This window comes from Aegilops tauschii, chromosome 1, assembly GCF_002575655.3.
Source record: "Aegilops tauschii subsp. strangulata cultivar AL8/78 chromosome 1, Aet v6.0, whole genome shotgun sequence".
NCBI classification, from domain to species: Eukaryota; Viridiplantae; Streptophyta; class Magnoliopsida; order Poales; family Poaceae; genus Aegilops; species Aegilops tauschii.
This window is the reverse complement of record NC_053035.3, coordinates 238,913,585-238,935,565: the sequence shown is the minus strand read 5'-3', so window position 1 is coordinate 238,935,565 and position 21,981 is coordinate 238,913,585.

Genomic DNA, 21,981 nt, shown 5'->3' with positions numbered 1-21,981 from the left:
ACCACTTTTTCATGACAGTATCTAAACAGTAGCACAACACTAATAGAGATGACAAAGCTCAATCATATGGATGAAATCAGTGGGCGAGTACCAACCTTTGTCAGGAGGCTTACTGTGTAGAGCATACAAATGAAGCACTTCTCGGGAACCATCTGTTGCTATCTACTGTGGTGGCCATGCTTACTATATACTCCTCGATTAGTTTAATGTTTCCAACATCTTCTTGTGCAGTTCCACTAAAATATATGGTATCTTCAAAGAAGATCCCTGTTTGCACAAGTAGAGATAATTACGTATTACATTAAGAGTGGCACCAAATCAGTGGCAAAACAATTGCTCGTTCCAGCCCTAGATATAAATTAAGATGCAAAACTATGTCATTACTTGTGTCATCACAGTTCCAGTGCTTCATTACAGCACCGGGAGTTGATTTTTGTTTTTCTTCCGCTTGTTCTTCCCCTTCATCACTTGGTTCAATAACAAACAAGCTTCGCCTTGAATGTAAGATTTGGCATGTCAATTAGGTTGCACAAGTATAGCACTAAACAATGACATTATTTTTTTCTGATGAAAGTGGCAAAATACAGGCCAACAGTTGTGAAATATCCTTATCTTACCTCAATGGGATATTACGTGCACATACAGATTGGAAGTCTTGTCTCCATTTGTGCAGTTCACTAAAATCAAGCAACATTACCGTACAAGTAGCACAACATATGAAAGCACACTGCAGAATCATGTGAAAGAAGGCTAGTACTGACCTCTCATGACGCGGAATTCAAACAACTCACAAGAAGAAGATCTGAACCAAATTTGCCAACACGGATAGGAAGTAAGATCTCCTCTTGTGTAGTTCCACTAAGATCAAGCAATCAAGCAACATTGTCGGTGTGACATTTTGGTTGAACTGCACAAAACACTCTTAAAACAAAAAAACAAAAGTGTTTTGTGCAGTGCAACAAAAGGTCACAATGGCAACGAGGTGAAGTAGATAACCCTGTTTACACAGAGGTGCAAAGGAAACAACTAGTGGTCAATAACGGTGGATGACACAGAAGCCAACAAAAAGAAGCATCTACCTTATCTAAATGGGAAAGAAAGCAAGACAGTAGCATTTCTCAAACAGTGGCATTGATTAATATTAACAGAGAGATTATATTAACAATAAAATTCGTTAAACATGTAATTTGCTTTTAACTGTGGCATTGCATCAATTTTCCAGCGGCATTATTAGAGGGTGTTTGTTTACAGGGACATTTTGGTGGAGGGACTAAAAAAACTCTGTGTCAGTCCCATCTAAACCAAACAGGAGGGACTTTTAGGGATTAAAAGTGGGCATTTGGGACTAAAGAAAGAATACCCCGAGGGAGAGTCTTTTTGGGACTTTTTCCAACAGTTGCCCCTGCCACGCATCGCACCTTGTCTCTATTAGTTCATTACTAGGGGTAACATGGTCTTTTAGCATGTCATTTAATAACCTCTAGTCCATGTTTAGTCCCTGGAACCAAGCAGGTAGGGACTAGGGAGTTTTTAACCAAATAGGGCCTTAGACTAACAACAGCTAAAGAGTTGCATGGGACAGTGGACGCACCAGCACCATGTGCATCTACCGATGTACTGGGGTGATGCACAGTCTGTTGCAACAAAGAACAAACAACCAAGGAGCACATTTGTGTTGGTCCCAGTTTTGTTATCTTTAGACACCTTTCCCTATGTGAGCGCAGCAAATCTAGTCCTCCTCAAACTCTACAGCCTTGTCCCCCAAAACAAAAGATCAGTTTGTTACAAATGTGTGTACTACGTTTGTCATTGTTTTCCCTTTTCGACCAACATAGGTGCTGGATAGCCAGTCTGTACTAGTACTTTCCCCCTTCCTTTCCTCTTTGAACCACATCCTAGATTTATGCTATACAACTTTCCCCACTACTTTCCCCCATTCCTTTCCTCTTTGAACCACGTCTTAGATTCATGCGATACAAATTTCCCCACTACTTTCCCCCTTCCTTTCCTTTTTGAACCACGTCCTAGATTCATGCTATACAACTTTTCCCACTACTTTCCCCATTCCTTTCCTCTTTGAACCACGTCCTAAATTCATGGTATACAACTCTCCCCACTACTTTCCTGTTTGATCCAACACCTAGATTCCAGTGCAGAAGTGGAAAAAGCCCACATGCAGCTAGAGCAATGCATGTGGAATAAGTAAATTATACCTTAAGGTTCTTGGGGTGTGGTTCGGTGGGCGACCGGAGGCCGTTCGGCCCACACTATGTATGGCAGCGAAGAAGAAGGGGTCGGAGGCCCTCCCGCACCGTCGTTGGGTGAAAGTGAACAGTTGCGCCGGTAGTGGATTCCCTCCCTCGCCGACGGTGACCGCATTAAGCCTCCTTCCCTTCCCGGCGGACGGATCCTGCCGGCTCTTTGACCGGCAGTGAGGGGAGAGAGAGAGAGGCCAATGAAGTCTTGTTTAGATCTGGAGAGGGTGAGATAGTGTGAAGAGAGCAACTACAAGCAGACCAGCAGTGAGGGGAGAGAGAGAGGCCAACGAAGTCTTGTTTAGATATTGAGAGGGTGAGAGAGTGTGAAGAGAGCAACTACAAGCGCTGAGGCTCCCGCGTGTATATATATACTGGAGAGAGTGTGAAGAGCGCAAACCCTAGAAAACAAGCGTCGAGGCTGCAGCTTATACGTGATGAGGTGATTATACGGTCACTATGAGATCTAACAGCTCCATATCCATCCATTTTGACCAGTCAAAGAATCCTCCTGGCATGAATTATGCTCAAGTGTAGTTATCGAACCCGAGACCTCAAGTTTGATGAGCGAACAGGCTAACCAGAACCAGCTACACAACCCTCCCGTTATGTTCAACAAGAGGAAAATAACCTTTTATACATTCCTACATTCGTGTGACAAGCATGCCGTGTTTTTTTTGTGTGGGAGTCATTGGGATTTAAATCATAATCGTGTCATGTGGCTTTGGTGGTAAGACTATCCACGGTGGTGCAGAAATAATGCAGCCTTAGTCACCTTACCTCTCTCCACGTAGTACGTTGGGTCCCACCAGTCAGAGGGTGAAACAAACAAATTAATAAGAAAAATTAAAAGCGCCAGCGGTGTATCTTACCTCACACATCTCACTACTGCTCAACACGGTCCAATTGATCCCTCTGTTCGCTCACGTACTATTTTAAGTGAATCCTCTGTTCGCTCACGTACTAATAATGCAAGCCGACTTTGATTTCTTGACTGATCAACGCGTAGTTGCGCTCCATGCATTGGGTTTCCGGGGGAGATAACAAGGCAGAGTAAGGAGCGTTTGGTTACATTGCTTAGGCTGGTCATAGTGGTGAGTAACTTGGACTAGTAACATGCATATGTTACTAGTCTATGTTACTACTACGCGAAGTTCGCCGCCGGAAGCGAGCCGATCTGGCTCTCCTGAGCTAGCAAGATTTTTCTAGCCCACCCAAGCTAGCTGGCCCACAAAACCTAACATATTTTAACAATTCCAAATACCTAACCTTGCCCGGCTATGCTATAAGCTGTTCTTGCTAAGGATCCAAACGCTCCCTAAGTAACAACGCTCGCTAGCAACGAGGCCAGGAGGGGATTGAGATGCGAAGTTAATGGACGACGCCTAAACATTTTGGGAATATCTAATTTCCGTAAGATGACTTAACACCTAGACGGAGGGAGTACTACTCCTCAGTCCAGGTTTGATGGAATATTCGTCACCTCTTCTGTTCTTGTACGTACTCCATTTGTATCTCACTTCCTGTGGCTTCACACTCGCACGATTTTCCTATTCTATGAACCCGTGTGTGCGTGTGCGTGTGTGTGTTTAACAGCATGTGTGTGTTAGAGAGAGCGACAGATCGACCTACTCCTACAGGGACATGGTGTGTAGTGTACGATTTTAGCCGTTAGAGTCAGTGCATCCTCTCATTTCCGGGCGTCCGGTAGGGACAGGCTGACAGCTGCCACGCCCGCTCCTGACCAGCCTGGCCCACCCAAAGCCCCTCCATCGCCCGCGCGCGCTTCCCGCCTGAAACGGTCAGCGCCGCTCCAAAGAATCGGTGCCGCATTCATGCCCGGGCAAAGCAGACGCGATCACTCACTGGCGCCTGCGTTGAAGGGAGAAGCGGATTCAAGAGTGATGGTTGCTTCGTCCGTCCAACTTACTGCTGGTTCTATGTTATTTGACGGCTCATTTGTCATTATTACCTAGGTGGTAGGACTGCTGGATGTCCCACGCTTTCGGCGAAAGGAGGTACTACTAGATTACAATTTTCTCCATTCTTACGGCGAAGGAGTGCAAGAGCAGTGAACACACGCAGGCTCAGTGATTACATGGCCCACCTCACACTATCACCATATTTTCTGGACACCGTGCGACACCTAACTCTTTACATAGTACTCCCTCCGTTCCTAAATATAAGTCTTTGTAGAGATGCCACTAGGTGGACTACATACGGAACAAAATGAATGAATCTACACTTAAAATGCATCTATATACATCCGTATGTGGTTCATGGTGAAATCTCTACAAAGACTTATATTTAGGAACGGAGGAAGTACAAGTATAGTACGTACTGTAATTTATCAGCGAGATAGTACAATGCTATGAAGCTTCTAGCTTCTGTTACATGTATCCTGCATCTAAGGTTGCCAGTTGCAACATTTCATCAAATACAAAGGAGACTAACATGCATGTATTGCATCTCAATGATTGACAGATCATAGCAAATATGTACTCCCTCCGTTCCAAAATAATTGTCTCAACTTTATGCACAATATGGACTACATACGGAGCAAAATGAGTGAATCTACACTCTAAAATATGTTTATATACATCAGTGTTTGGAGTATGTACTAGTAGTTCATATTGAAATCTACTAAAGGACATATATATTCCAAACAATATGATAATCTCTCTAACCAAGGTAGTAGGGACGAGGAGTAAACAAAGGGAGTAGTAAAATTTTCTCCTCGTCCTGCGAGCCACCGCCGCCCGTGGGCAAGGGAGCGGGCGTAAGGCGTACAGTACTACTACTAGTAAGCAAGCTTCACCTCATCCTGCGAGCCACCGCACCCGTGGGCGGGGGAGACAGCATACTAAGCAAGCTTCTCCCCGTTCTGCGAGTTGACGGGTCACATCAAAAGTACTCCAGTGTATAGAGCCTTGCCTCTAAGGTAGGCCGCACATGGTTTGCCTCTTTTTTAACATAACGCATCAAGTCGCAATTTGTTTGTTCACCCGTGGTAGACGATCCTCCCTCCATCAAGTGGACAACCAGTACACGTGTCAAATTACCACGTGGGCTGCCTTTTCGTACAGAAATGAGCTCCACCGTGTACCCGCGCGGGTGTGGTTGGGAAAGAGACGGGAGTACATGCGTCGTGCGTGCACCTCTTCTCTTCGTGCACGTCTCCCACCTACGTGGGTGTGTGTGAGAGATACAAACCTAGACAAATGGCTTGTGCGTTCGTGAGTGTTTTTTGTTTTGGGGGGAGGTTGATTTCGTGAATGTTTTGTGGGAATATGTGTCGATGACATCTCAAACAAAATTTTGCATGCAATGTGTGTGATTTGGAGGCCTATCCATATCATATATAGAGGGCCGGGCGATCCACGAGAAGAGAGGGAGGGGTCATAGATATCGATAGAGTCAAAGAGAGGATCAAGTGGGTGGGTGCGAGATCGATAAAGAGAGCCATCGAAATTGTGTGTGTGTGCAAGTGAAAGATATAGGGCGACTGACCTACCGGAACGTCAGAGGGCACAGATCAAGTTTGTGTGTGGCAGGGAGACATGACTAGAGCGCTCGATGTATCAGTGTGTGTGTGTGGGAGGGGTGGCGGGAGGGGTATGCAGAGGCCTAACTATAGAGGTAGAATGACTCATATATGTGTTGAGAAGGAGAGACTCAGCTATGTCTTGAGGGAGATCGGTCGACATCCATACATAACTGAAGGACGGGAAATAGGATGGGACAGAGAGAGAGAGAGAGAGATGAGAGAGAGAGGGAGGGAGAGGGGTAGAGTGCTGGATGGGTGATGGAGTTGCTTCTCGAAGATGGTGGGAGAGGTCTACTAGACAAACCGAGGGTGGAACTGCAATATTATCAATAAGAGTGGGGATGTGTTTCTGTGTGTGCCTGTGCGTGATAGATCTATCGGGACGCATCCATGGATGATGAAGGGGAACCATGTGTTTGGTAAGCAAACCTAACTAGATCGGTAGATCAATTGTTGTTTGTCGAAGGAAGGGAGAGACATAACTAATGAGGTAGATCGATTGACGCGTGGGAAAAATGAGTTATAAGGACCTAGCTAGCTATATGTACAGCAGGAGATCGGTCGGTGTATGTCCATTTGTTAGAGGAAAATAAGGCCCGGCGAGACGGATAGACAGAGAGAATGGAGCTAGGAGGTGGTGCGAGAGGCCCAGCTACTAGCTAGATAGGGGGAGGAGTGTCCGGTTGTGAGATCGATGAAAAGAGGGCCGAGAGTTTAGATGTGTGTGGGACCGTATGAGAGACACGAGGCAAGGACACATAAAGGAGGAGATTGAAGGTGCGTGTGTATGTTGTAGGCAGACATCGCTGGAGAGGTTTACCGATCGGTGTGTGTCGGAAAGGAGTTGTGGAGACTGTGGGAGAATGACCTAAAGAAAAAAATGAATGTGCGCGATGGATAGAACGCTGAGGGAGGGGGAGGGCGTGTGCATGCACGAGAGAAAGTTAGTGGTAGCTACAAAGGTTAGAGGATTGTGTGGGTGTAAGAGACTAACAAAGATCATAATTTGATATGAAAGTGGATTCATATATTTGAATAGGAGATCATAGTGTTTTAAACATATGCATGCATGAATATAGCGGTGATACGCGTGTTGTGGTTTTGCACATGTTATACCATAATTTGATAATGCATGGCGTTTGCAACTCATAGCTAAATGTCGAACAATCTAAACCATACTATACATCGAACAATCTCACATTTTATTTAAATTTGTGATAATGTGTGGCGTTTGCAGCTTACAACTAAATATCGAACAATCTAAATAATACTATACATCGAACATTCTCACATTTTATTTCAATTTGTGGTAATGTGTGGTGTTTGCAACTCACATCTAAATACTTGTAGGCGTAGGGGGCGGGGCACCATACATAATGTGATAAACACATTATACATATGAGACATGGTTTAGATTATGAAGATCTAGCTAGAGCTTGAAATGTACTGTGATTTGAAATCAACATAAAGTGGATTCAAAAAATCGAGTTCGAGTTCATATAGTACACATAGTTCATGTGTAACTCGAGACTAATCATCTGGTGTGTTGTGAAGATAATACACAAACGATGGTTTAACTTGACAATAATGATGATTGTAGATCTTATTAAAACGGAGAAACAAATTCAAATGCTTTGACTTCACAACAATCATTATTGTAGATCTTATTCAAATAGAGAAACAAATTCAAATTTAGTTCATATTGAAGCGGTAGTATATATGTTTGGAATGCACTAAAACGTTCATTTGAGTAGTAGGTTGCATGCATTATACACGTAGCGAAATATTTTAATTGAACATAACATGAATTCAAAGTTCTGAATGACATTTGTAGTGCAAAATTGATTTGATACAGTACACATTAGGCTTGTCCGGAAATTTCAACCCGCGCCTTGTTAGCCCGAAATATTTAAGATATATCTTTGTCTCGTTGTGCTCCGACAACACCCTCCATCTCAACCCGCGCCTTGGTTTTCCAAAATTACAACGCGCGCGAAAACTCCCACCTCCTATGAAATCCCAACACATAAAATGCCCGTGACACCCCTGAACTGAAAGAACCGCCTCAAATCGGTGGGGGTACTTTCGTAACTTACCCCACATTTCGGACAAGCGCATCCCTAAGCCATGGTTCCCCACTCCCATCCCATCCTCCCACCCATTCGTACACCGAGGCCAGGAAAACCTGCAAAGCCCCACACCCTCCTCCGTCCGCCACCTAGCCAGAGCCTCTTCCCCGACGACGTCGTCCACAGCAATACCTCGACGTCCCTCATCCACCGTACCGGATGAGGATCCGTCGTCGATCTGGTCGTCCCGCCGGTTCAGCCACCCCTTCCTCCACCTCCAAGGAGCTGCCCCGATGTTCCCCTCGTCTTTCGCGCCACCTCCATTCCCACACCATCGTCTTCACCTGCACCACCGGAAGAGCATCATCATCACTGTTTCCTCGGATGAAGCTGCGGCCTAATCGGCGCCACCAAAGAGGTTGTACACTAATCGCCGCATTTTCTTCTTGATTTGATCTCACGGTGCTTCCAGCGCTCGGTCCCGAGCCGACACGGCGCGGCTCCATCCACGACGGCGTCGCCGGCCACTTCCTCCACGGCGTCGCTCCCTCGGTGGCGACGTCCACATCAGTAGGAGCTGCCGCTGCTTTAGCTCTCGCTCCCGCTGCTGCTCGCTCTTGCTCTTGGTCCCCTGCCTTGTCTGCTCTTGCTCTTGCTCGCGCTGCTGCTCTCGCTCTTGCTCTTGCTTGCGATGCTGCTCCGATTTAGCTACACTTCTGTCGACTGAATCGACTTTTGGGTCAGTTGATTTTCAGGGGGTGAGGGGCTCGCCGGAGTTAAGGAAGAACCAGCCGCAGTGGGGAGGGGGGGCTCGCGGGTGAGGTACCCCACTATCTATCTTAGGGTTCAGGGTGGGGGCGGTGGTCACCGGCGGTGGTGGGGCGATGGCGTGGGGATCGCCGGAGAAAAAGCTCGGCACGGGGGGCCTAGAGGGATGGCCGGGGCGGCGGCGTACCAGCGGTGGGGAGTGTTTTCGGGGCGGCCGGGGCGGCGCACCGCCGGCCGCGGGCGGTGGGGGCGGCTGTTTGGCCGGTGGTGGCTGGCGGCTCAGGGGGGTGGAGGTTGAAGATGAACTGCAGGCCCTTGATTTCGTATCCAACGGCTGCAAAATCGACTGACCAGAGATGAAAAAGTCAGTCGACTGACATGTAGCCTCACATCTAGTGCGTGTAGTTTTGACAGTAAAATTCAGTTTCGACAGCAAAATTCAGTTTTGATAGTTAAGTTCAGTTTCGACAGTTAAATTCAGTTTCGACAGTTAAGTTCAGAGATGAGCGGCTGATGTATTTTACATCTAGCACTTTGTGGTTATGTATTTTACGTCATCTATTGGAGATGCTATTAGAATTCCACTCAGGTTAACGTTGTCTCTCTTGTCCTGCTTCAGCCTCGGCGTCGTACAACTCACCGGAGCTGCTCCAACGACGAAACCCTCCATCACAGCAGAGCAGTACCTCGGGCTCCATCTCCAGACGCCTAAGATCTTCTTCCCCTCCTTCGACAGCCAAGTCAGCCGGAGCATCCTCACCAGCCAACCCAATCACGCTGAGATCGACATGGCTTCGCCAAAGAGGTTGTACACTTGTTGCATCTCTTTTTTACTCTACACGTTATATATATTTTCCACTGAGCACACGGAGTAACGGGAAATACGATTATTTTATCCTACTATATGACAAGCAGTGAGGTACCAGGCAACTTAGCTATCCGTGATGGACTCTCTTGAACGCCATCAGTATTTATCTCTGCGCGTTTGAGCTGTGCATTTGTCGATGGCCCTGGGAGTTGAGCTAGTAGGGCAGTGGCCTGGGTCCAAAGTAATAGAAGTAGCACAAAAACATTTTTTTAGTGTAGGCTTTTCCTTGCTCAAGCCTGCCTACTAGAATCGCCAGTGCTTGAAAGGAAAAGTGAATGAAAAACATAGGAATTGGAAAGTTTCGTATGGTACTACTTTTCATGAATTTGGTGCAAAGGAATGGAGCAAAGGAAAACTATAGGATTTGTTCCTTTAGTCTCTCCTTGAAAGAAAAATCGTAGGAATTTTAATTTCCACTTGTCCTCCTTTTCAAATTCCTATTCATGATGCACAAGACTAAGAGATAGTAGCATAATAGCATTATAACCGTACATTTTCTTGTGGTTTGACTTAATCTCACCATGCTTCTTTGCATCCTATGATCTTCTAATTCTTGTGAACCAAACACCGAGATTGGCAAAAATCATGTGTTTTTAAATTCTCTGTTTTGCACGTGCATTCCTATCCTATTCCTGTCTATTTCCTATCCCTGCATTGTTAGAATCCTCAAATTCAAACAAGCCCTTACACAATTACTTCTGTTACAGATATGTGTCAAAGAAAACCTTGTGTGGTTTGTCCTGCTCCTGCGGTGTTGTGTTCCACCCCAGCTCAGCTGCTCCAACGACGGAAGGGTTCATCATAGCAGGGATCCGCTCTCCAGATTGTCTTTCGCCGCCTCAGATCTTCTTCCCCGCCACCGGCAGCCACGACAACTGCATTACCATCATCAACTGCGCAGATGACCTTGAGGACTACACGGGTCCGCAAGAGAGGTCGCACTCTTCCGTGTCTGCTTACGTTATGCATCGCTTAATCTGATGACATGCTACTTTATCGTCGTGTTCACCTATTAGACTCCGAGTCAGGTCCAAACTTATGCTGAAACTTGAGTTTTTAAATGGTTGTGGGGTACATATTGGGGCAGCAATCAGTACTATCTGGCTACTATCTGGTTAGTCTCGGGTGTCTACTATGAGTTTCATGTTGGGTGCAAACAAACATTAAAGGAGCCATTATCTGTATTTTTTAACTAAAGCTATTATCTACCTGCTATCATTGGTTTTGGGTCTATCCACAGTTTGCTACCATCACTCTGGATTTGTGCATGCACTCCTTACATAATCTCACTATGTTTTAATCCTATGCATGTCAGTTATTGTACACAATGGAACTGAACATGTAGAGCAAAAGAGACGAGCCTTGCATGGCAACAAAATTTCATGCAGACGTCGCTCCATGGTGGGCGCAAAGGCAGCCCCCCTCCACCCATTTCGGATCGTAATCAACAGCAAGATAACTGTTCTGAGGGGGATTCGGAAGCAGAAGACCACTCCTATTTACCCCATGAGGTCTTCGCTCTAACTTGGCATGCTGATGTTGGTAATATGATGCATATGGTGCCTTGCATTGCTTATTGTATACATCAAAGATGTCACCTGCTTAGTTTAGACATGCTTTGTGCCAATGCCATCTGTTTAGTTTCTTTATCGTATATGTGAATCATGCAATGCCATCATGTTTAGCTAGGCATCATATATGTGAATTTTGCAATGCCACCCTGGTTAGCCAGTCATCTTATATGTGAATTATATCATGACATCATTTTTTATTATGTGTTAAATTTGTCAATAATTTTAGTACATTAAATTGGTCATGGAAAAATCTGGAGTGGAAACAAGGTCTTCAGAGCAGACAATGCTATCTGACGAAGCGCATGTCTTGCTGGTTACTGATAGCTCCTCAGAGGAGGATTCAGAGACAGATGACCAGTCCTATTCCCCCCTCCCCCGAGGTGCATGCTCTAACTTGGCAGGGTTATGTTGCTCATATCATGCGTATGGTATCTTGCATTGCTATGTCATTTGCTTAGTTTAGACATGCTTTGTGTGAATGTCACATGTTTAGTGTCTAATTACCATATATGTGAATTATGCAATGCCATCTTGTTGCAAGACATTATATATGTGAATTATGCAATGATATCTTGTTGCAAGGCATTATATATGTGAATTATGCAATGCCATGCTGTTTAGCCAAGCGTCATATATGTGAATTATATCATGTCGTCCTTTTTTGTATTTCTCATTGCTTTTGTCGACAATGTTTGTATATTCAACTTCTCTTCCTGTGCATCAGCCATTTGAATTGGTGATGGAGAAATCTGGAGTGAAACAAGGTCTTCAAAGCAGACAATGCTACCTACTGAAGCAGATATCTTGCTGGTTACAGATAGCTTTTCAGAGGAGGATTCAGAGGTAGATGACCAGTCCTATTATCCCCCTGAGGTGTATGCTCAAACTTGGCAGGGTTATATTACTCATATCATGCATATGTTGTATTGCAATGCTTAGTTTTTACATCATATACACGATATTGAATGCCATCTCCTTAGTTGACACATCATATATGCGATTGCCCTCTGCTCACTTCCTTAGTATATAAATCATATATTTGAATTACATCATGCCATGATGTTTACATAGATAGCATGTATCTGAATTATGGCATGCCAACCCATTTTCTAAAGACATAATATAGTTATATCATCTCATCCTGTTTACATAGTCATCATATTTTGAATTATGTCATTCTATCCGTGAATTATATCATGCCATCATGTTTCCATCGACGGCATGTTTGTGATTTATGGCATGCCAACCACTTTAATAGACACATCGTATAGTTATATCATGTCATCCTGTTTACATAGTCATCATATTTTGAAGTATGTCATTTTATCCTGTTTAGTTAGCCATCATACATGTGAAATTGTGTCATGCTATCCTGTTTAATTAGCCATCATATATGTGAAATTATGTCCTGCTATTCTGTTTGGTTAGACAACATAAATGTGAATTATTTCATGCCCTGTTTTCTTCCCTACTATCCACTGCACCTGTCTATCTTACAATGTCTGTACATTCAATTACTTTTCTTGTTTATCAACCATTTCAATTGGAGGGGGTGATGGCAGTATCTGTGGGAGTAAAAACATGGTCTTCAGAAAAGATCGTGCTACATGTCGATGGAGATAGAACCACGGTTGTACTTGCCCAAGAACCAGCCCCACCACACATAACCCAGACTCACGCAGATTGTACCCCTACCCAGTTGGACAGAGAACCAGCTACACCCCTTCTAACCCCAACCCCAGCAGATAGTAACCCAGTTCCCGTTGACACAGCATCGTCTCCACCACAGAGCACCCAAACACAAGCAGTTGGTAAGGCAACTGCAGTGCCCAAAGCACGAGGACCACCACTCTGAACCCCAAGTCAACGCTTAAAGCAGAAGAAGAATTGTTCTCAGGTTAGTTTCCATAGCTATGGTTCATACTTCTTTGCTCTTGCATCACTGTATTTACTCATACCAACTAATTTCAAATTTGAATGATGCAATTGAAACTCCAATGGCGCAACAGGTATGTTTTAAACCTGTTTCTTTAACGTGTTTGCTATTGTAACTTGCTCTATGTTGATTTCAGTTTCAATTGAATAAACAGTTATGTTCTCATGCCATGCACATTACAAGTGTTGTTATTGCTGTGTAGTTTCCCACACTTATATTCTGTCTATTCTGCTTTGTCTTGAACAAATATTATTTGAACTGTGTCTCTATCTTGATTTGGCAATCAACTAGAATGATATAGACCATAAAGTGACCATGGTACATAGATATATGTTTGTTTCATGTTGTTATCCTGTGCACTTTACTACTGAACTGATTTACCAAAATGAGCTTCATATACAACATGGTAAACCTGTGATGTGTCTGCTTGTTTCTCTTTTTGAATGCGGACAAAATATTGGAGAACGGTACCCCGTTATGCAATGGTGAAGGAAGTAATGCAGATAAGGTTCAAGATAGTGAGACATCCCTGTTGGTCTCCAAGAAAGCTGATAAAAACTACCTTGACGACAGTGAGAGAACCCAAAAGTCCTGTCTTGATGTAGTGTTCGAGTTACTGGCCACTACTGCTGGCACAAGCTCTTCGAACTCGCTGCCTGAATCAGTTCATCTTCTTGAGTCTCAGCTTCAAGTTGAAAGACATTGATCAGATGTGTTGCGACAGGAAGCTGAAGGACTGAGGAAGTCCCTGCAGAATTCAGATGCATACTTTCTGGTGCAACAGCAAGCGCTGGAGGATTTAAGCGCCAAACAAGAGAAAGTTAATAAGCTTGCTAAGCATCTTGCCAGCATTATGGGTACCCAGGATATTGTTTCTTGAGATCTTCTGAAGTGGTTTCAGTTCTGGACTTGTTTTGCTGCGGCGTTTATTTGCACTCGTCGCCAACTTTGACAACGAGTGTATACGATATGCTGCTTTGTTCCCTATATTTGCACTGGTGGCGAACTTTGATGCCCAGTGGATGTAATATGTGTAATAGCCGTGATAGCTTAGCGTAAGTTGCTTGCTTATTTATTTCCTTGTTGTCTTGTTTATTTGTTTGCTTGTAGTCAGTGATGTTCTTCTTCCGCAGTTTGCTAGTGGCCGCAATAACCTATTTTTTAAAACTAGGCCACAATAACCATGGGCTACATATTTACTGTAGTGACACTGGGCCTTCTACGGGCCGTAGATACAATGGGCCTTCTACGGGGCATAGAAACAATGGGCCTTCTACAGGCCGTATCATCAATGGGCCTTCTACGGGTCGTATCATCAATGGGCCTTCTACGGGCTGTATCATCAATGGGCCTTCTATGGGCCGTATGATCGATTGCCCAAACATGGGCCAATAACATACCACATTATGGCTGTAAACGGGCTAGAGTTGGAATCGTCCGTTCATGGGCCGACCATAACAGGCCGTCGTTAATCGGCCGTATTTGATGACGCTATGAAAAAGGCCCAACGTATTAACGGGCCACAAACGGGCCGACTGTAACCACGGGCTGAATTTGGCCCACAAGCAGAAAATGACAGTAACGGGCCGTAAGTAACCGAATGCTGGAAATGAGCCCAAGAATAAATGGGCCCTGAGAAGGCCGAAAGATAACATGGCCTCGAAACAGCCCAACGGTATAATGGGCCATTAATGGGTATAAAGTGAGACACTGTTCATTACGGGCCAGTTTCACCATGTGTCGTTAATGGGTATAAAGTGATACACTGTTCATTACAGGCCAGTTTTACCACATGTCGTTACTAAGGGCCTCATATGGGCCGTAAGACGCCATGGGCCATACATGGGCCGGAAGTTAAAATGGGCTGGAATTATATTGGACGGCCCAGATGACGCTACTGGACCTAATTCGGATAGGCCGTAAACGGGCCCTGGGTTAGCGGGTTGTAAATGGGCTATATGCGAACAGGTCGTTAACAGCCTTGCCGTGGGCCGGCCCGCCACCTTTTGACCAAGTCAAACGGGCCGGCCTTTTCACAGGAATGGGCCTCTGTTGGGCCGTGCCACATGTCGACGTATCATAGGCGCTTTGGGTCCAATGAGTGGATGACATCTGTCCCAACGGTGAGCCGACACGTGTTTCCTCCAGCCAATGATGATTTTACACGTGGAAAATCCCCATTGGTCGGGGCTGTTAACGGGTTATCGGATCCAAAACCGGACCCGATAGCTTAACGGTGTTCCGTTACAGTGGATGCCACGTGTCGGTCACCCTTGACGAAAGCACTTTTGTGACGCGCGATTTATCGTCATGGAAGTGGACACTTCCGTGATGATAAATTTGGTAATGTCATGGAACACTTCTACGACAGCACAGGTATGACTATCTTGATTCTGTCATAAAATCGTCATGGATGTACATGCATGACAGAAAACATGACCTACTGTGACAAAGACGTATCATCACAGAAGTGTATTTTTTTTGTAGTGATGGCACCATCTAAATCCGTTGAGATGACACTGTATGAAATATGGTTTGGCAAGAAACCTAAGCTATCGTTTCTTAAAGTTTGGGGTTGCGATGCTTATGTGAAAAAGCTTCAGCCTGATAAGCTAGAACCCAGATTGGAGAAGTGTGTCTTCATAGGATACCCAAAAAGAAACTTTTTGGTACACCTTCTATCACAAATGCGAAGGCAAGATCTTTGTTGCTAAGAATGGAATCTTTCTAAAGAAGGAGTTTCTCTCGAAAGAAGTGAGAGGGAGGAAAGTAGAACTTGATGAGGTAATTGTACCTTCTCTCGAATTGGAAAGAAGTTCATCACAGATATCAGTTCCAGTGATGCCTACACCAATTAGTGAGGAAGCTAATGATGATGATCATGAAACTTCAAATCAAGTTACTACTGATCCTCGTAGGTCAACCAGAGTATGTTCCGCACGAGAGTGGTACGGTAATCCTGTTCTGGAAGTCATGTTACTAGACCATGATGAACCTGCGAACTATGAGGAAGCGATGATGAGCCCAGATTCCGTGAAATGGCTTGAGGCCATGAAATCTGAGATGGATCCACGTATGAGAACAAAGTGTGGACTTTGGTTGACTTGCCCGATGATCGGGCAAGCCATAGAGAATAAATGGATCTTCAAGAAGAATACTGACGCTGACGGTAATATTACTGTCTACAAAGCTAGACTTGTCGAAAAAGGTTTTTGACAAGTTCAAGGTGTTGACTACGATGAGATTTTCTCACTCGTAGCGATGCTTAAGTCTGTCTGAATCATGTTAGCAATTGCCACATTATATGAAATCTGGCAAATGGATGTCAAAACTGCATTGCTTAATGGATTTCTTAAAGAAGAGTTGTATATGATGCAACTAGAAGGTTTTGTCGATCCTAAAAGTGCTAACAAAGTGTGCAAACTCCAACGATCCATCTATGGACTGGTGCAAGCATCTCGGAGTTGGAATATACGTTTTAATAAGGTGATCAAAGCATATGGTTTTATACAGACTTGTGGTGAAGCCTGTATTTACAAGAAAGTGAGTGGGAGCACTACAGCCTTTCTGATAAGTATATGTGAATGACATATTGTTTATCTGAAATAATGTAGAATTTTCTCGAAAGCATAAAGGAGTGTTTGAAAGGAGTTTTTCAAAGAAAGACCTCGGTGATGCTGCTTACATATTGAGCATCAAGATCTATAGAGATAGATCAAGATGCTAGATAAGTTTTTTCAATGAGTACATACCTTGACAAGATTTTGAAGTAGTTCAAAATGGAACAGTCAAAGAAGAAGTTCTTGCCTGTGTTGCAAGGTCTGAAGTTGAGTAAAGACTCAAAACCAGACCACGGCAGAAAATAGAAAGAGAATGAAAAGTCATTCCCTATGCCTTAATCATAGGTTCTATAAAGTATGCTATGTTGTGTACCAGACCTATTGTGTACCTCACCATGAGTTTGGCAAGAGGGTACAATAGTGATCCAGGAGTAGATCACTAGACAACAGTCAAGATTATCCTTAGTGAAATAAGGCTATGTTTCTCGGTTATAGAGGTGATAAAGAGTTACGTCGATACAAGCTTTGACACCGATCTGGATGACTCCGAGTCTCAATCTGGATACATATTGGAAGTGGAGCAATTAGCTAGAGTAGCTCTGTGCAAAGCATTGTAGACATAGAAATTTGCAAAATACATACAGATCTGAATCTGGTAGACTCGTAGACTAAACTTCTCTCACAAGCAAAATATGATCACACCTTAGTACTCTTTGGGTATTAATCACATAGCGATGTGAACTAGATTATTGACTCTAGTAAACCCTTTGAATGTTGATTACATGGCAATGTGAACTATGGGTGTTAATCACATAAAGATGTGAACTATTAGTGTTAAATCACATGGCGATGTGAACTAGATTATTGACTCTAGTGCAAGTGGGAGACTGAAGGAAATATGCCCTAGAGGCAATAATAAAGATGTTATTTATATTTCCTTCTATCATGATAAATGTTTATTATTCATGCTAGAATTGTATTAACCGAAAACTTAGTACATGTGTGAATACATAGACAAAATAGAGTGTCCCTAGTATGCCTCTACTTGATTAGCTCGTTAATCAAAGATGGTTAAGTTTCCTGACCATGGACATGTGTTGCCATTTGATGAATGGGATCACATCATTAGAGAATGATGTGATGGACAAGACCCATCCATTAGCTTAGCATAATGATCATTAAGTTTTATTGCTATTTGCTTTCTTCATGACTTATACATATTCCTCTGACTATGAGATTATGCAACTCCCGAATACCATAGTAACACCTTGTGTGCTATCAAACATCACAACATAACTGGGAGATTATAAAGATGCTCTACAGGTGTCTCCGATGGTGTTTGTTGAGTTGGCATAGATCAAGATTAGGATTCGTCACTCTGAGTATCGGAGAGGTATCTTTGGGCCCTCTCGGTAATGCACATCACTATAAGCCTTGCAAGCAATGTGACTAATGAGTTAGGTACGAGATGATGCACTACGGAACGAGTAAGAGACTTGCCGGTAACGAGATTGAACTAGGTATGAGGATACCGATGATCGAATCTCGGGCAAGTAACATATCGATGACAAAGGGAATGACGTATGTTGTTATGCGGTTTGACCAAGATCTTCGTAGAATATGTAGGAGCCAATATGAGCATCCAGGTTCCGCTATTAGTTATTGACCGGAGATGTGTCTCGGTCATGTCTACATAGTTCTCGAACCCGCAGGGTCCGCACGCTTAATGTTCGATGACGATTTGTATTATGAGTTATGTGATTTGATGACTGAAGTTTGTTCAAAGTCCCGGATGAGATCACGAACATGGCGAGGAGTCTCGAAATGGTCGAGAGGTAAAGATTCATATATTGGAAGGTTATATTCGGACATCGGAATGGTTCCGAGTGATCCGGGTATTTTTCTGGAGTACCGAGGGGTTACCGGAACCCCGGGGAAGTTAATGGGCCGTAGTGGGCTTTAGTGGAGAGAGGGAAGAAGGGCCACGAGGTGGCGCGCGCCTCCCCCATGCCCAAACCGAATTGGACAAGGGGTGGGGGCACGTCCCCTTCCTTCCTTCCTTCTCCTTCTCCCCTCCTTTCTTTCCCTCCGGTGGAAGAAAGGAAAAGAGGGGGGCGAATCTTACCACGACTAGGAGTCCAAGTAGGACCCCCTTGGTGCGCCCCTCCTGGCCGCCGGCCTCTCATCCTCCCTCCTTTATATACGTGGCCAGGGGGCACCCCAAAGCATAACAGACAATCTCTTAGCCGTGTGCGGTGCCCCCCTCCAAAGTTTAACACCTCTGTCATATTGCCATAGTGCTTAGGTGAAGCCCTGCGCCGGTTACTTCATCATCACCGTCACCACGCCGTCGTGCTGACGAAAATCTCCCTCGTCCTCAACTGGATCAAGAGCTCGAGGGACGTCATCGTGCTGAACGTGTGCTGAACACGGAGGAGCCGTACGTTCGGTACTTGGATCGGTTGGATCGTGAAGACGTTCGACTACATCAACCGCATTACTAAACACTTCCGCTTTCGGTCTACGAGGGTACATGGACACACTCACCCCGCTCGTTGATATGCTTCTCCTAGATAGATCTTGCATGATCGTAGGAATATTTTCTGAATTACTATGTTCCCCAACACCCCACGTGAAGAGGCGGTTCACAATCTTCTTGGTGTGTCTCGACGGGCAAATGGACCAAAAACATGAATCTCTGAATTCCCTTCATGGTGAGATCTTTGAACTAGCATATGTAGTGATGGGTCACATGATTGGCAGGAAAATTAAGGTTGGGTTTGGTGATTTGGCTAGACTATGGAAGGATTTCATTAATGGGTTAACCCCATTCAATGAACAATTCCCATAAATTTTTGATATCTGCAATGAGCAGGATTTCCAAAAAATTGTAAATGTTACAATTTCAAAAAAATGACATGTGTTTGTTAGAGAACAAATTTGTAAATTTTTCATTTTTTCAACCTTGGCAATCGATATGCCCATTGCATATCCTTTTTGCCATGTTATCCTATAAAACATGGCAATTGTAATTTTAACTTTGTTTCTACTTTGTTCATGAAAAAATAAAGATCAAATGTTTTCCTTCCAAAAGAATTTTCCATGGTACTTTCATTTTTCTTAGTTTTCATGATGGCAGTTTTGTTATTTTTACCATCGCAAGTTAATTTTTCCGGTCATCGAAAATTCTTTTTTCCCTTCAAATTTTATGATGGCAACCTTTTTTGTACCTTGGAAATGTTATAATTTGTACCATGGCAAATTATATTTCTGGACCATGGCAAATTCCTTTTTTTCCTTTAGTTTTCATGATGGCAAATTTATTTTTAGTCCCTAGCAATTGTTTTTTCAATATAGCAATTAGACTACCACGCCATGGCAATTTTTTATGTGTCGTGATGGCAAGTATTATTTTATTACTATGACAATTTTGTTTTTTCTAACATGTCAATGTTTTTATTATACCATGGCAAGCTTAGTTTTGTATATACCTCATCTTTCCATTGTTCATCATTCCATGGTAAATTCATTTTTCAATAAATTACTTTTTGTACCATCACAATTTTATTTTATTTCCCAACATCATTGGAATTATATTTTGAACAAACTTTTTCTCCTGTGTTTTTAAGACAACAACAACAATAATAAATCTTTTTGTTCCAAAACAAGTTGGGGTAGGCTAGAGCTAAAACCCTTAAGATCTCGCAACCAACTAATAATTCTGGCACGTGAATAGCAAGCTTTCACGTACCCCCGTCCATGGCTAGTTCTTTAGTGATAGTCCAGTCCTTCAGATTTCTCTTGATGGGCTCCTCCCATGTCAAGTTCGGTCTACCCCGGCCTCTCTTGATATTATCAGCACGCTTTAGCCGTCCGCTATGCACTAGAGCTTCTGTAGGCCTCCGTTGAATGTGCCCAAACCATCTCAAATGATGTTGGACAAGCTTCTCTTCAATCGGTGCTACCCCAACTCTATCTCGTATATCATCATTCTGGACCCGATCTTTACTTGGGTGGCCACACATCCATCTCAATATGTGCATCTTCGCTACACCTAACTGTTGAAGATGTCGCATTTTAGTCAGCCAACATTCAGCACCATACAACATTGCGAGTCGAATCGCCATCATATAGAACCTACCTTTTAGCTTTTGCAGCACTCTCTTATCACAGATAACGCTAGAATCTTGGTGCCACTTCATCCATCCGGGTTTGATTCCATGGTTCACATCTTTATCGATATCCCCATCCTTCTGTAGCATTGACCCCAAATATCGAAAGGTGTCCTTCTGAGGCATCACTTGCCCATCAAGGTTAACCTCCTCCTCCTCCTCATGCCTAGTAGTACTGAAACCGCACCTCATGTATTAGGTTTTAGTTCTACTAAGCCTAAAACCTTTCGATCCCAAGGTTGGTCTCCATAGCACTAACTTCCTGTTAACCCCCATCTGACTATCATCGACTAGCACCACATCATCCACAAAGAGCATACACCATGGATATCTCCTTGTATATCTGTTGTGACCTTCATCCATCACCCAAGAAAAAATATAAGGGCTCAAAGTTGACCCCTCGTGCAGTCCTATTTTAATCAAAAAGTCATTCGTGTCACCATCACTTGTTCGAATACTTGTCACAATATTATCATACATGTCCTTGATGAGGGTAATGTACTTTGTTGGGCTTTGTGTTTCTCCAAGGCCCACCACATGACATTCTGTGGTATTTTATTGTAGGCCTTCTCCAAGTCAATGACCACCATATGCAGATCCTTCTTTTTGCTCCTTGTATCTCTCCACTACTTGTCATACCAAAAAAATGGCTTCCATGGTCGACCTGACAGGCATGAAACCAAACTAATTTTTGGTCATGCTTGTCATTCTTCTTAAGCGGTGCTCAATGACTCTCTCCCATAACTTTATTGTATGGCTCATCAGCTTAATATATTCCACGGTAATTAGTACAACTCTAGATATCCCTCTTTTCTTGAAGATTGGTACTAATATAATCCATCTCCATTCTTCTCACCTCCTTTCAGCCTTTTAAAGCCTCCTCCTTCCCCCGCGTTTTTCAATCAATGACAAAATTTTGTTATTTTGTTTGTGTTTGTCCCATAGTAAACATAGGTAAAATTAGAGCCCCCTATTCATTTTATGTTCTAGTTTTGTTTTCACAACCATATGATTTTGACATGTCAATCCATCAAAGGCCTAGGGCGGACTGATGAGGGGCCATCTAGAAGCATTGCTAAGCTCCATCAAAATAGAGACCCTAGGGTAAATATAAGCCACTAGATGTGCTAATTTTGTTTTCATGTGCAACTTTCCTTTAAACGTTATTCATTTGTCTTCTCAGTTGTATGAGAGCGCTCCTGAAATTGTTATTGTAGTTTATGCCACAAAGC